Genomic DNA, 15590 nt, shown 5'->3' with positions numbered 1-15590 from the left:
CCACTCCCACTGATAAGCTAAAATGCTTCCCTCCAAGACAGAAAGGCTTTGAGGCTCAGAAGCTTACAAACAGTCCTGGATACAGCAAATCTGTATCTGGACTAGACTAGTTACAGGAAAGGTGGGAAACAAGTGCAAGCGCAGGCTTTTAAACCAGAAAGTTGAAAGAGATGGAAAAACTGCCCAAACGGCCAATAAACTACAATTTCTTGGCCAGAAACCACTCTTGTGGTAGATAGGCTACCTAGTGTTTACCACTCCCACTGATAAGCTAGAAGGCTTCCCTCCAACATAGAATGGCTTGGGGGGCTCAAAGCTTACAAGCCGTGCTGGATACAGCAAATCTGTATCTGGACTAGACTAGTTACAGGCAAGGTGGGAAACAAGCGCAAACGAAGGCTTTTAAACCAGGAAGTTGAAAGAGATGGAAAAACTACCCAAACAGCCAATAAACTACAATTTCTGGGCCAGAAACCACTCTTGTGGTAGATAGGCTACCTAGTGCTTACCACTCCCACTGATAAGCTAGAAGGCTTCCCTCCAACACAAAAAGGCTTTGAGGGCTCAGAAGCTTACAAACAGTCCTGGTTACAGTAAATCTGTATCTGGACTAAACTAGTTACAGGAAAGGAAGGAAACAAGCTTAGAAATTTTTTTTTGGAAATGGAGAAAGGAGAAACAGAAGATAATTCAAAATTAAGGACCTAAGTGGCTTGCCCTTCACAAATGTTCTCTCTGTATTAGGTAGAATGAGCTAGTGACACTAGACTGGAGTAGAGCTGGGATAGAGCTGAACAGATGGGACTGGTAGAACTGTCTGAAGTCAGAATATGATCTCACTGTTTTAGTGCCTATCCTTCATCAGTTCCCAAATATTTTACACTCCCTCGTGCTGCAGTTCCTTTATATCACATTCCTGCCCTAGATTGATATTTTCTTGGTACTGCAATTTTCCTGCTTTAAATGTTGCTTTTGCAGAAATATCAAAACCAAATATCATTTATATATCATCTGAGAAAGTTTTAACCACTTGCAGTTGTGCTTTAAACTGCTCATCTGATGAATTATTTAGTTTTAAGTCATCCACAAAAAGTAGATGAGAAATCCTTAAGCAAGTGTGTTTTCTGGGAGCCAAATTGTAAACAAGACCTGATCTGTTAAGTAAACAGCTTGATGGGTTAAGGTAAAACAAAACAACAGTGGTGACAAAGAATCACCTTGGAATAACCCCCTTTGAATTTTTATCCCCTGGGATAATAATTTGCTCTTTCTCATGGCTTAATTGCAAAGTGGTTTGACACTGTTTCCTGGTCACTATCATGAGATGCAGGATGTGCCTTATACATCTGTAAGCATTCCTTTATCTGTGAAATTGGGATGCCGTCAAATGTTTTGTTTTTTTCTAGCCATGCCAAACTTCAGTTCTTGCCCTTTTACGATTCTCTATTATGGCTTTATTTATCAGCAAATTATCCTTTCTTCCATATGACTTTTTTTTTGTTGCCCTGTAGTTCTATTGCATCTTCTAAATGACTCTAAACTCTGCATCAATTCCAGTATATAGTTGTAGACCATCAGAAGACAAGTTATTGGTCTATAGTTGTTAGTATGGCTTACAGGTTCACTCTTAAGGAGGAGTATTTTTTTTTCCCTGTTAATCAGGTTGGTGTCTGTTGGGGATCCCTATATAAATAATTCTTACTCAGGGCTAAATCTTTTTATAAATATGTTACTACTTTTTTTAGAAGTTAGGTACTGCATCTGGGTGTAGGGTTTCCAGTTAGGAGCTTTTCTTTCCCATGTCATATCCTGTACCTTCCATCCATTCAGCATCTTTGTTATGTTCTACAGGGTCTTCATAAACATTTCTCCTAAATGTGTCTGTTTGTTCTTTTTTGGTGGTGTTTTTGCTCCTTTTGCTGTGTTTCACTGTTCTCTACAAAAGATTTTTGGATCATCAGTGAATTGCTTATTTTGTACTTTTCCTTTATACTTACTTGCGTATTTTGTATGTTTTTCTGTTTGTGCCTATATCCTTAACTTTTTATTTACAATATGATGGTCTGTTCTGATATAGTGTCACTTTTATCACGTTTCTTTTTATGTATTTTTGCCAACCTGTTCCCTCTTCTATATTATTCTAACAGTGATATTTCTTGTCTTAGTTGCTTTATAGTTTTCTCTATCCGATGTTTCCATGATGACATTTTATTTCTTCCCTCCCCTTCCTTTCCTTTATTACTCTGTATTTTTGTGGTAAGATTTTTATCTGTTATTAGTTTAGCTATACATTAATATATACTATTTACTTGTGTTATATCTCATGAATTTCTGTTAACAGTCTTGATTGCTGTGTTCAGCTGTTTTATCTGACTTCTAACATTTTGGGTCTTTTTTACTTTCTGTAATCTATTTATTTCGTAGATCTTAATATGTCTATCCATTTCTATTTAAATCAAGCAACTCTTCCCTTACTTAGATCATTTCCTTCTATACTGGGGTCACATTCTTGAACTCCGTTTCCTGTGAGCATTCTAGAGAAAGTTCCAGAATTCCTTCCATTCTTCATTTGCATCCTCCATTACTCCTTCATATTGAAACTCATTGCTCCATCACTCCACAACATTACCTGCATCAGAGTTGCCACTGTTTCCTGCATCCTGCATCTTCCCTTGCTGTGCAACTCCAGCTGAACTTTTGTATTGGTTTCCCACTGAAGGCTCCAGAGCATCATGTGGCAACTGATCAGATGCTTCCCATTCAACCTGTTTCTCTTTAATCTGAGGACTTTGTTCCACCATGCTATGACATTACCCGAGTTAGATTTTATACAGTAAATCCTTCACTTCACAGGTAATCCATAATTTAAATTTCTATTTCTCTAAATTCTCCATTATTAATCTTCTTTTACCCCCCCCCCCTTTTTCTTTGTATTTTGAAATTTTCCATATCTGGGTGTGTCTGCCTGTATTTCTCTTGAAAAATTCTCTTTGGTGCTGCTTTTATGATTAGTTTTGCTTTCTCCTTTGCATAATATTGCACCATATCAAATATATTTTCCTTTCCCATGTCTATATTTCTAATTCAGATGTCTCCCATTCCACCAGCTTCTCCTTAATTTGGGGACTCATTGTTCCATCATAATTTGATGCAACCTGTATTAGATATTCCACACTAAATCCTTCTCTCTGCGAGCATTTCATAACTTCAGTTTCTATTTGTTTAAGTTCTACTTTACTAGTCTTCTCTTTTGAACTCCCCCTTTATATTCTTATTTTTTGTATTGTGAAATTTTCCATATTTGGGTGCCTGCGCCTGTATTTCTTCAAATATCTTTGGAGCTACTTTTTTGTATTGATTAGTTTGGTTTTCTCTTTTGCATAAATATTGCACCATATCAGACATTTACCATGTTCTTATTTCTTTTTTATACCTTTCAAAAATCTCTGGGTTTTGCTCTTTATATTTCTTCCTCTGTCGATTCTTTTTCCAGGCTGCCCACTGTTTTTCTTTGTCTGTATAATGCTTTTCATGGATCTGTTGTACTAATGAACATACATTCTTATTTGAATCTTTTGACAGTTTTTCTTGTGTAAGTATTTTTCTTTCCTCTAATTTCTCTCAATCTTTTTGAATATGTCCTATCTGGAAATTCTGGACTTTTTGCATTATAGTAGCAATACATAATTTATTTCTTATCCTTTATAGTCTACTCATGTCATCTTTTATGGCTCTTTTTTAGCTTGTCAGTTTTTGTGGACTCCTACCTCCTTCCACAACACCATATGAGAAAGATCCAGTAGTACCTCAGATCCAGTGTTACCACAGGTGTGTCTGGGCTCAACATCTTCACCCTTTGTCTTTTCAGATCCTTGCTGTGTAATTTATAAGAAGGGAGAATTTCTGGCAGGTAGACCAGCTCTAGAATCCATGTTTCACAAAACAAGTAAACATAGGAGGTAATACCTGTACTAATGCAAAGCAAGCCACTGGCAAATCCAAAATAAATCCAGAAGAAAGGCAATGAACACCAAAGTAAAGCCAGCACAGTTTATTGCAGTTTGTATTTAAGCTCACATTCCTCTAACAGCTTTTCATCCTAACACGTCTGACTTCATCAGAATAAATGAAGCCTAAACAAAATACCCTTGTATACTACATCACACAATAATTAAATAGAGAATTGGGAGCTTAAATACAAACTGCAATAAACTGGGAACTTTTCAAGTACATCTGTTTTGTCACGTCTAAGAAGAGACAACTAAAGAAAGTCTGATCCAGAACTCCTTGCAAATAGTCCTAGAACACAGATGACTTTTCTTTTCTGTGACAGGAATGTTTATTTATGCCTTTTGACCCTTTCCACTGATACCCAGTGTTTTTCCAAAGATCCCAAAGAACTCTGAAACAACTATGGCGGTGATTCTTTTTTTGTCCCAGGCAGCAGTGTTTCTTCCTTCTTTTCAATCTGGCCAATGGTAATTACCTCAGTGTTCCACACAGAAAGCATTTGCTCACATAAGACGGGGGTTGTTTGATACACCCTAACCAGAAAACTCACTGCTTGTATGATAGAATTTTGATACTTTTTTTGGCTCTGAGGATGTGCAGAAGGTGTTAAAAGAGATAAACAAACTACTAATAAATAACCATATATATAGAAGTAGAAACATTTCTAGTTAGTGCCAGCCCAAGGACCAGGACTGTCTTCTGGCCAGGCTGAATCTCTTCTTGATTACTTGATTAATTGTGAGTTACTGTCAAATTGCCTTTCATATTCCTCAATCAGGATTCGTTTGTTAGCCATTTATACTTGCTTGCCCTTAGACCCCTGCCTTTCTAGCCAAGTTAAACAGTTTTTAAAGGGGGATTGCTTTTGCTTCCACCTAGGAAATAGGTGGCCCCTCTTTGGGAACTTTGTGATTGAAAAATCTTACTCACCTGAAGCAGCTCATCGGGCTGAACGGAGGTTCTTAATATGGAAGGCAGTTTTGTTCATTACTCTGACTTCTGATAGGTGATTATCTGCACTACAAGCATTTATGGTGAGTCAAACCTACCCCCATTTTTCACAAGGACAAATTTTGTTTGAGAACTAATCCTTTTGTGCCTACATTGGTATTGGAGATTATTTTAAGCCGGACAATTATTAATTTCCCTGTCTTCCTTCCTGAACCCAAGAACAAGAGGGAACAGATTCTTCACAGGCAGTTCAGATACTGCGTAGGCAAACCTGAAGTCTTCAGAAAAGTTGATCAGCTGTTTGTCTCCTATGAAAAGCTGATCAGCTGTTTGTCTCCTGTGAAGGTAAGAGAAAAGGACAAGTGTTTCAAAACAGACCATTTTCGGGTGGCTGTCTCATGCTATTGCTATTTGTTATACTTATCATAATAAGCCACATCCAAACAGGGTTAGAGCCCAGTCCACAAGGGCTTTGGCTTCTTTGTTGCTTTCTGGAAAAGGGTGGATTCTAGATGCAGCAGTTTGGTCTTATGTATACACTGTTACAAAGCATCACAAACTGGATTCCTTTTCCAGGGCCAGAACAAACTTTGCTAGGACCATTCTCCATAGGCTCATGGAGTGTTAATTTATTTTGCCTCCTCCCTTCTTAGTTTGTAAACTTTGGTAATCTGCCCAAACAGTTTAGGCTACTGCAACAATGCTCTATATGTTGAAGTTAGTAAAATTTTGTAAGTAAAGTTATGTTCTAAAAGATCACTATCTCAATAGCCATCCTTCCTTCTGCCCTCTGTATTTTTCCTGCTTTTCCTTTTATATTACCAGGGTGTGGATGTACATAACCCTTGTATATATAGTTTATTGTTGGTTTTGTTTCTTAGCATTATTCTTTCAAGACTGTTGCCTCCCTCTTTTCCTAGGCAAACCCCCCCAAAGAACTCAATCTTTTGGTACTGTAATTATCTTTTTATGTAGCTCACCTGAAGCTCCTGGCAGAGCACGTGAAAGGTGCTTGAAAACTTTGAAAGCTGTTTAGTTGCAGGGGACAGGATCCAAATATCTTAGACTACTGCAACAGTGATCTAGAAAGTTTACTGTTATGGTAATTTCACTTACATACGTGTATTTTCTCACTAATGAAAATATTACACAATTTAATATAAAAAAAAATTATGCAGGTGTGCAGATTTTGTGGTATCAGGAGCTTGTAGCCAAGGAATGTAGAGCTGCAGAGAGATAAAAGGTAAGAAAGGGCAATGTGGTAACTATGCACAATACTAATTCTTAAGTTCCATATCCACCAGAAGCAGCTTTTCACCAATAAACTTGTAAAAACAAATAAAGAAAATAGCGGTGTCTTCTTAGGTTACCACACTTTAATAAAACAATAAAATCACCTTCAGTTAGCGCTTTCGTCTCAACTTTACAGAGATTTCTTCAGACTGAGGTTAACTTCTACAAAATTCCTTTTTTAAGGCTTCAGTTGTCACATGGTTTAAACTCATCACATGATACATTCACTTTAAAATGTCACTTCCTCTTCCTTCCAACTTCCAAAAAGTTAACTTTGTGAAAATACTACAAAAAGGTTAAGAAAACATTTAAAAATACACTCTGGAAATACTTAATACATTTGAAAACATGTAAGAAATACACTTTCACCAACATACTACTACACTCTATGTTTTTTACAAAGTATTACTAATGTTTGAGCCTGTTTTGTTTTCAAATACATAACAAATTCCTCCCTATCATTTAAACCTGGTGGGAAGCAGGCATTAAGTTTGACCTGCCATAAGTATTCTAGCCAACCCAGCTCTTCTTCTATATTCATAACAGTAGAATCACTAGGAAGGGCCTCTGCTACCAATAATTTATGCTCTCTTTTACAATATTTAACTTATAATGTTTGTTTAAAGCATTCTTTTCATCCCCTCTCTGTATGGCATATTTATGCTCATAAATCTTTTTATATAGCTCTCTAGTTGCTCTGCCAATATAAAAGGATTTACAATCCAGGCAGGTTATTAAATATACAACATTTTTCGATTTACAATTAAAAACACCTGGAACTCTAACCACATTCTTACCCACCTTTATTTTTGAGGAATCTGTGTATAGAAAGTTGCTCATATTACAATTAAAGCATCTTATCATCCCTCTCTTATTTGCTACTTCCTTTGGTTTATTTAGTTTAGCTTAAAAGAAGTTCTTATAACTTTTAGCCCTTTTCTGCACAAACTTTGGTTGTTCACCTATTTTGTTAATTATTTCACTATTTGTTTTAAGCACTCCGCAATTACGATTTATCACCCTTTTTATTGCTCCTGAAGCTACACTATTTTGTATGGTCATTGCTGTTCTATACTTATATTGTGTCATACAAGATTCATTTCTTGTTTTACTTTTTTCTCTCGTCTCTATTTGTTCATGTAATATTTTCATTACTTCTTTTTCTGGATATCCTCTAACTTCCATCTTGGAAAAAAAATCTTTTGCCTCATTTAGAAAATCTTCATCTTTGTATGTTAAGCTACTTATTCTACTTAACTGTCCCTTTATTATATTCATTTTGGTTTTCTTGGGGTGCAAACTTGAATAGTGTAAATAACTATTATTCTGAACTTCTTTCTTATAGATTTTAGATACCAAACTTTCTTTATTTTTATATACTGTAACATCTAGATAATTAATTTCTTTCTTATTATAGTTGTGTGTAAAATCTAAATATGTACACACATTATTCATATACTTAATGAACTCCTCTAGTTTGTCCAACGTTTCTCTCCACACCATAAAAACATCATCAATAAAATGCACAGTCTTGACTATGTACTGTTTATACTCACTTTCTAATACATTTGCTGCTTCCTAGCCATTCATGAACATATTTGCATAGCTAGGTGCTAGCGCTGCACCCGTCGTAACCCCATTCATTTGTACATAGATTTCTTCATAAAAAGTAGATGTAATTCAGTACTATATCTATCATTCCATTATTAAAGCTACTGAATCTGCTGAGTATTTCTTTGATTTCAATAATTCAGTTCTCAGTTTCCATCCCTTCTTCGTTGGGGATAACTGTGTAGAGAAATTTTATATCCAATGTTACTAGAAAGTCCTCTTCTTCTACTTTTATTTCTTTTAATTTATTTAGGAAGTTAAAATGTCACTTCCTCTTCCTTCCAACTTCAAAAAATCTAACTTTGGGAAAATACTACAGATTACACATTATAAAAATGTGCAAAAGAAGCATGTAAAACAGTACATGAAAAAAAATACATTTAAAAAAAAAATAAAAAAAGCATGAAACCCCCCTGCTTGTCTATTACAGTAAACATGCAATGCTAGAAGTACTAAATCTATCTGTTCAATGCTTAATGCATATGCATGGCCAGGTCTGAATGAATATTCATCTGTTAATAGTGTGCTTAAAGATAGGGCATTGAAGATCCCTAGAGCGAGTGAATCTTGTCCCATTTGACTTGTGGATGTACAGCATTCCCATTAGGGTGCAGGGTATGAGACTTCTCTGTAGGTCAGGCACAAGTCGCCTCTCAGCAGTGTATAAGATAGAGTACAGTGACAGGACCTTCAGTCTGTCCATGTAGCTCATGTGTTGAAGGCCCTGAATTTTCTTAATGAGAAATCTCTGAGGTCTCTCCAGCTGCTGCAGCTCTCTGGTGAGGTACATACAGAATGGAGCATTGTACTCTATTAGTGATCTGATGAGGGATGAATACAGGGGAGTTACAACAACCTTAGCTCTGGATGCGATGCCCTTACTTATGAGATGTGCAAATGCCCTTACTTATGAGATGTGCAAAGTAGAAGGCCTTCCTTACCACTGTGGACACATGGTGCTCGAAGTTAAGGTTGCTATCAACTTGTGTTCTCAAATCTCTGACCACAGGGTTTGAGCTAAGGGGGTACTGCCAATATTTTAATTTGCAGGGACTTCCCCTTTGCGGAAAGGCATGATAACACTTTTTTGTGTTTAGTTTAAGTCTGTGGCTTTGGCACCAATCATTTGTCTGTGTAAGCCCTTTTTGTAGTATGTCAGCATCATTGGGGGGGCTCAATGGTTGCACCCAGTTTGCAGTCATCCGCAAACCTGGTAAGCCACAGGCCATCTATTTTCACCTGGACTTCTGAGAAATCGATTACAAACAGTGGGGGCTCAGCCCAGATCCTTGTCAAACACCACTAGTAACTGGTAGAGGTGGAATCCCCAAACTTTGACTGTATGCGTTTTGTTGGTGAGCCATTTGGCTACCCATCTAGTGACATATGGGTTATTTCACAGCTGGGTGAGTTTCTCAATGATGCCTGAGTGAGGAATTGTGTCAAAAACGTTGGTTACGTCAAGGTAGGCTGTATGTACTGTTTTGCCTCCATCCAGGGCTTTGGTGACATTCTTGATGAAGTCCAGCAGGTTTAATAAGCATGATCTACCCTTAACAAAGCCAAATTGGGTCAGGTCAAGAGTTTGAAGGTCACCTGTGTCTTTGTTGATAAGGTCCATGATGATTCTCTCTATGGCCTTGCAGATGCGGCTGGTTAGACTTATGGGTCTATAGTTCCCAGGGTCGGTAGATGGACCCCCTTTTGTGCAAGGGAATTACTGCTGCTGTTTTCCACTCTGCTGGGACAAAGCCAGTACGTAGACTGTGGTTGAAGAGAGTGCCAAGTGGTTCTACTAGGTCCTGTTTTAGACCATTTAGTAGGCAGCCTGGGATGTTATTTGGTCCCATAGAGGCTGTTTTTGGCTATGGAGAGTGTGGTTATGACATGCTGTTTGGAAATACTTGGGTAGAGGACTGGTGACAGGTATGCTTTGGGGGTATGTCTGGTGGGAACAGGGGAGTAATGTTTGTACCAAATCTGTCTGCAAGCAGGTTGGCAATGTCCTCAAGGTCAGTATGTGTGGTACTGTCCACTACTAGTTCAGCACAAATCTGGGCCTTCCCTTGTAGATTTCTGATGTAGCTAAAGAATGCCTTGTGATTATCCTTAGCTAGAAATGATAGTTTAGCTTTGTAATTGGTTTTAAAGAACTTTATAAGATATCTAATTTGCTTGTTCAAGTTGTGGAGGGTGTCCTTCCTCTGCTGAGTCAGTTCCCTCTTGTTCTTGGACATTAGTTTCTTCCTCTTGTTGTATAACCGATTTGTGCTTGATGTCCACCAGGGTGGCTTGGGTTTTTGTGAGAACTCTTGTTTCGATCCATTCAGGTACAGCTGAGTCTGTACATTGTATAAGTGTTTATATTTGTGTACACCTCTGTATAGGAGTCATTGTTGATAGTGGTAGCAAGGGGTTTGAAACTATTTATGCCATCGCTTAGGAGGCTATAGTTTGCTTTGGAGAAAATTTTCATCCTTTTTTGTTCTAGAGGGTCAGGTCTGATGCTTACTTTGAGCAAGACTGATTTATGATCAGACCTTACCAGGGAGGGCAACACACAGAGAGTAGTGCAGAGACCCCCTATGTTGGTGAGTACTAAGTCTAGCACATTTGAGCCTCTTGTGGGGATGCAGACCATCTGTTCAAGAGCATCTGTATTAATGAAGTCCAGTAACCTTAGGGAAAGCATGTTTGTGCTCATGTATGATTCCCAGTCGATGGAAAGATAGTTGAAATCACCCATGGCCAAGGTATTTGGCTGTATAATTAGCGACTCAAGTAGGTCCAGGTAGGCAGAGTGGTTCTCATGGTTCATGGTGGAGGACCTATTGCTAACAGTTATATGGAAGGGGGTTTTACCTACAGTTAGTCAGACTTGGAGCAGCTGTAGGGAGTCATGCTGTTTGACGCAGCTGTAGGGAGTCATACTGTTTGACCTGTCTTGAGGTGTATTTGTCTTTAATGAGGATGGATACACCTCCGCCTTTGGTTCTTTCACTCGTTTTGAGGTCTGAATATGTGGAAGGCATTGTAGCCTTGCATGGCCGAGGTGCTGTCTGTGGCCTTGAACCATGTCAGTGTGACTGCACAGACATTGGCATCTTCCAAAGCAAGGAGTGATTGCAGTGAGTGAAGTTTCCAATTTAGACTCCTGGCATTAAGCAGCATAACCTTCAGTTTGTCTCTAGTGGATTTTTTTTACGTTGAGAATTTTGTTGTTATGACATTGCCTAAAAAGGCACTACAGGGGAGGCATGTACCTTTGTCAGTAACCGAAAACCAAGAGGCGACAGGCGAAGACCATCTCTGCCAAAACAGCGTGGTCTGTCAGCCATATCTTCCCAGGCTGACACATACTCCCTGGATTGACACCAGAAGCTAAGCTAATTGTTGAAATCAATCATTTTTTTGTTTATATTGAGGCATCATCCTAGGTGAAGGTAGAATGCTGCTTAGGCTAGAGAGACACCTGTCTGGAATGGTTCCACTTCACAATGTTGAATTATTGAAAACTCAAACTTCATATGGTTAAGACCATATGATTGTGTTTTCAGTAACTTGAAATTACAAAGTGTAATAAAAAAAAAAAAAATTTCTGCAGGGGGGCAACTCCCCCTGTACCCCCCACACCCCCCTACTTAAATATACCATCTCTGAGATCGTGCTACAGGGGGAAAAGGGAAATATACTGTTCCGCACTGTATGGCGAAGCGCAGAACGGGAGATCTCCTGTTTCCTCACTATAGTGCGATCCTGGAGATGGTATATTTAAGTAGGGAGGGTGCAGGGGGGGCTTGCCCCCCTGCAGAAATGGTGTGTTTGTTATTTTTTTTTTTTTATTTCACTTCCTAATTTCTACTCGATCGTATGGTCTCGACCATATGAAGTTTGAGTTTTCAGTAATTGAGAGCTCAGTCATGCCTCTCTTCCTATAGTAGAGTGAGGTACTTCTTAAGTCATTCACTCCAGCATGGACTATGACAGAGTCATAATGATACTTGTTGAGAGCTTTGAGTGCGTGTGTGATCGGAAGGATCCTGGCGTTTGTTTAAAGGGTCAGTACTAATATTGGTGGCAATTCTATGTCAAAGTTTGATTGTGGAAGTCCGCATGTCATTTGTTTGCCTTTTTTCATGACTGTGTATATGTGTCTATGTGCATGCGTTCATGACATTTATTTGTGTATCTGGCTGGAAATGTATTAAATCTCTGCCCACTTAGTTATACAAATTTTGTGTGAGAGACTGTACTTTCTTATAATTTTCTGCATATGAGTGATCAGGTCTGATAAACTAATGACAAAAGGTCTTCTCATACCAATAAAGGTTACTTTGAAGAAATCCAAGCAGTGTCATTCAAGTGCTACGGGTTGGTTTGCTTCTGCATATGAATGTGCTTAATGTGTTTAGAGGGGAAGTTAGTTCATCAGTAATCATTTTACTGACTTTATGTTCTTTGAACCTCTGACCGAAAAGTCATTTTTTTCTTTTGCTCTTGCTAATGCAAATATTTAAAAAGCTGTAGGAGGAGGCAGCACTCTTTCCCCAAGTCCATGTGCAAAATCAATGTAAACTGTTCTCTAAGAGATTAAACACTCACAGAATGAAATCTGTGCTGCCGATGCACATTTACAAAAGCCATAAACTGCTAGTAGTATTTACTTAAATTGTGTAATGAATCAATGTTACTAAATGAAATTAAATATATTTTTAATTAATGGTCCAATAAATCATATATAGGAGGGACATGAATCAAAGCTCACGAGCCAGGACCAGTGAATACACCAGACGATTATCCACAAATCAGTGGCCATTGTATATACTGTGCATTGAATGTTCTTTTAATTACTTTCTTGTTGCATAACTCAGAGATTCTACCCACCTTGAATTTTCTTGTTGTCTTCTATATTTATCCCTCTTTACCAGGTATTATATGACCCAAGCAACTGTATAAACAGATAATGATTTAATGTGAATGTAACAAAAAAAAAAATATATATATATATATATATATATATATGTGTGTGTGTGTGTGTGTGTGTGTGTGTATATATATATATATATATATATATATATATATATATATATATATATATATATATGGATCTAGGACTATTGAATGAAAATGCAATAGTCCGAATCCACAATCAAGGAACACACTTTAACGAAAGCGCTTTCACCGAAAGAGCGCTTTTGTTAAAGTGTGTTAAAAAAACCCCCACTAAATCTACTTTTATGCAGGGGGGCAAGCCCCCTACACCCCCTACTTTAATATTCTCACTCCAAGATCGCACTACAGTGAGGAAAAGGGAATATTCCCTTATCCGCACCATAGTACGACCTCTGCAACAGGCATACTTACGCGAAAGTGCTTCTTTGATGAAAAGCACTTTCCCGTAAGTATGCCCGGCTGATAGTGATTCGGTGATGTTGTCGTTCAGGGATCAGTACAGATCCCATATATATATATATATATATATATATATATATATATATATATATATATATATATATGGGTCTACTTCATATGACTGAAATTTCATTTCACTGAAATTCATTTGACCGAGACCATATAACCTAAAGTTCATAATACTGAAAACTCACTTGACTGAAGCTCATAACACTGACACATTACAATGCTAAATTTTAACGTAGTAGTGGCAGTGTGTATAAGTTTAGTAAAAGGTATATGCCCTTTTCCCCACTGTAGTGCGATCCTGGAGTTAGTATATATAGTTGGGGGGAGGGGCACAGCCCCCCACATAGTTTGGGTGTATATTGTGTTCTGAAAAGAGTAATTTATTGGACTTGTAAGTATCCATGTCTATGGTTCAAAATATTTAAAATAGGTGGGGGGCTGTGCCCCCCAAACACCCCCAACTGTATATATTAACCTCAGGATCACACTACAGTGGGGAAAAGGGCATATACCTTTTACTTACCTTATACACACTGTTACTACTATGTTGAAATTTAGCATTGTAAGGTGTCAGTGTTATGAGCTTCAGTCAAGTGAGTTTACAGTATTATGAACTTTAGGTTATATAGTCTCGGTCAAATGAATTTCAGTCAAATGAAATTTCGATCATATGAAGTAGACCCATATATATATATATGGGTTCACTTCAATTCACTGAACTTTCAATTCACTGACTTTCATTTCACTGACACCATTTCACTGAAATTCATTTCACTGAAACTTCATTTCACTGAAAGTTAATTTCACTGACAACTATTATTAGCAATAAAATGGAATATTCCCCCTTCCCCACTGTAGTGCGACCCTGGAGTTAGAATATATAGTTAGGGGGTGTGGGGCAGAGCCCCCCACATCAGGGGGTGTGGGGGGCGCAGCCCCCCACTTCATTTCATATGATATTCTTACGTTTTGATATAATATTGCTTAGTAAAAGAAAAGTAAGTGGGGGGCTGTGACCCCACACCCCCCGATGTGGGGGGTCTGCCCCACACCCCTAACTATATATTCTAACTCCAGGGTCGCACTACAGTGGGGAAGGGGGCATATTCCATTTACTTTGTAATAATACTTGTCAGTGAAATGAACTTTCAGTGAAATGAAGTTTCAGTGAAATGAATTTCAGTGAAATGAATTTCAGTGAAATGGTGTCAGTGAAATGAAAGTCAGTGAAATGAAAGTCAGTGAATTGAAAGTTCAGTGAATTGAAGTGAACCCATATATATATATATATATATATATATATATGCTTTTCAGTATTCTACAGCTGTGTTGACAATTTCTTGTTTTGTTTATGCTCATTGTTTTAGCTTCATGCAGCTTGTGTCTTTAACTGCTGTATATTATGGAAGTTTAGAAGTTATTACATCCTGTTGAAAAAAAAAGAAAGAAATCGAGAACTTCTTAGTGCTCCGTAGGATCTTGCAGTTAAGAAAATAAAGTCAAATAAATATATAAATTTATTATGCTTGAATTTTCATTGAATTCAGACTTTTGTAACACTGACTTCCATTTCACATTTCTGCTTAACATACAAGGCCATGTCAAACCCAGAGCTGTTGGACATGCTACACTTAAAGAAATCCCAATCCATCAGAGCCACATGCTCCAGGGACCTAAACCTTGTCATCACAATGAACAAAACCTGCTGGAGGGATAGGTTCCTGACCCAGAGACTCCCCATACTCTGGAATAGACTGCCCATACATGTCAAGCAGAGTGCATCATTGGCCCTCTTCTAAAGGAACCTTGTTGACTGGATGGGAGATAGGAAATTTACCCCAGGGATCACATCAGTCACCCTGCTAGACATGGGTCCAGGGAAGTAAATATTGTGGGAAGAAATAGCCAGGGAATTGTTATGGCTAGGCTTGCACAGGCCCTAGGGTCAATAGCCTAGTACCAACCTATGAACATTAAGATTTCATATTAGCATCCCCTGTGTTGCAGGGAGTCTATCTTAATTTATTTTAGTTATTTCATTTTTCAGCCACGACCTGAGGTTGAGGCAGTACAGTATTAAATGACAATGTTTGGACATGCAGAGAACATTGTGCAAAGTAATTATCCAAACTCTCTCCTGATCTGTCACCTAAATATTAGATGCCTAAATAATAAAATCCAGTACTTGCATGCAGTCATGGCTGTACACTCCCCAATACTATACCTTATTGAAACTGGCTTAAGCCGACCACCACTGACAATGAAGTTATACCTTCAAGTTACAGTATTTTAAGACTGGATCA

Source organism: Protopterus annectens, chromosome 9.part0 (assembly GCF_019279795.1).
Source record: "Protopterus annectens isolate FY-2018-M chromosome 9.part0, PAN1.0, whole genome shotgun sequence".
NCBI lineage: Eukaryota > Metazoa > Chordata > Ceratodontiformes > Protopteridae > Protopterus > Protopterus annectens.
Note: the sequence above shows the minus strand (reverse complement) of the source record.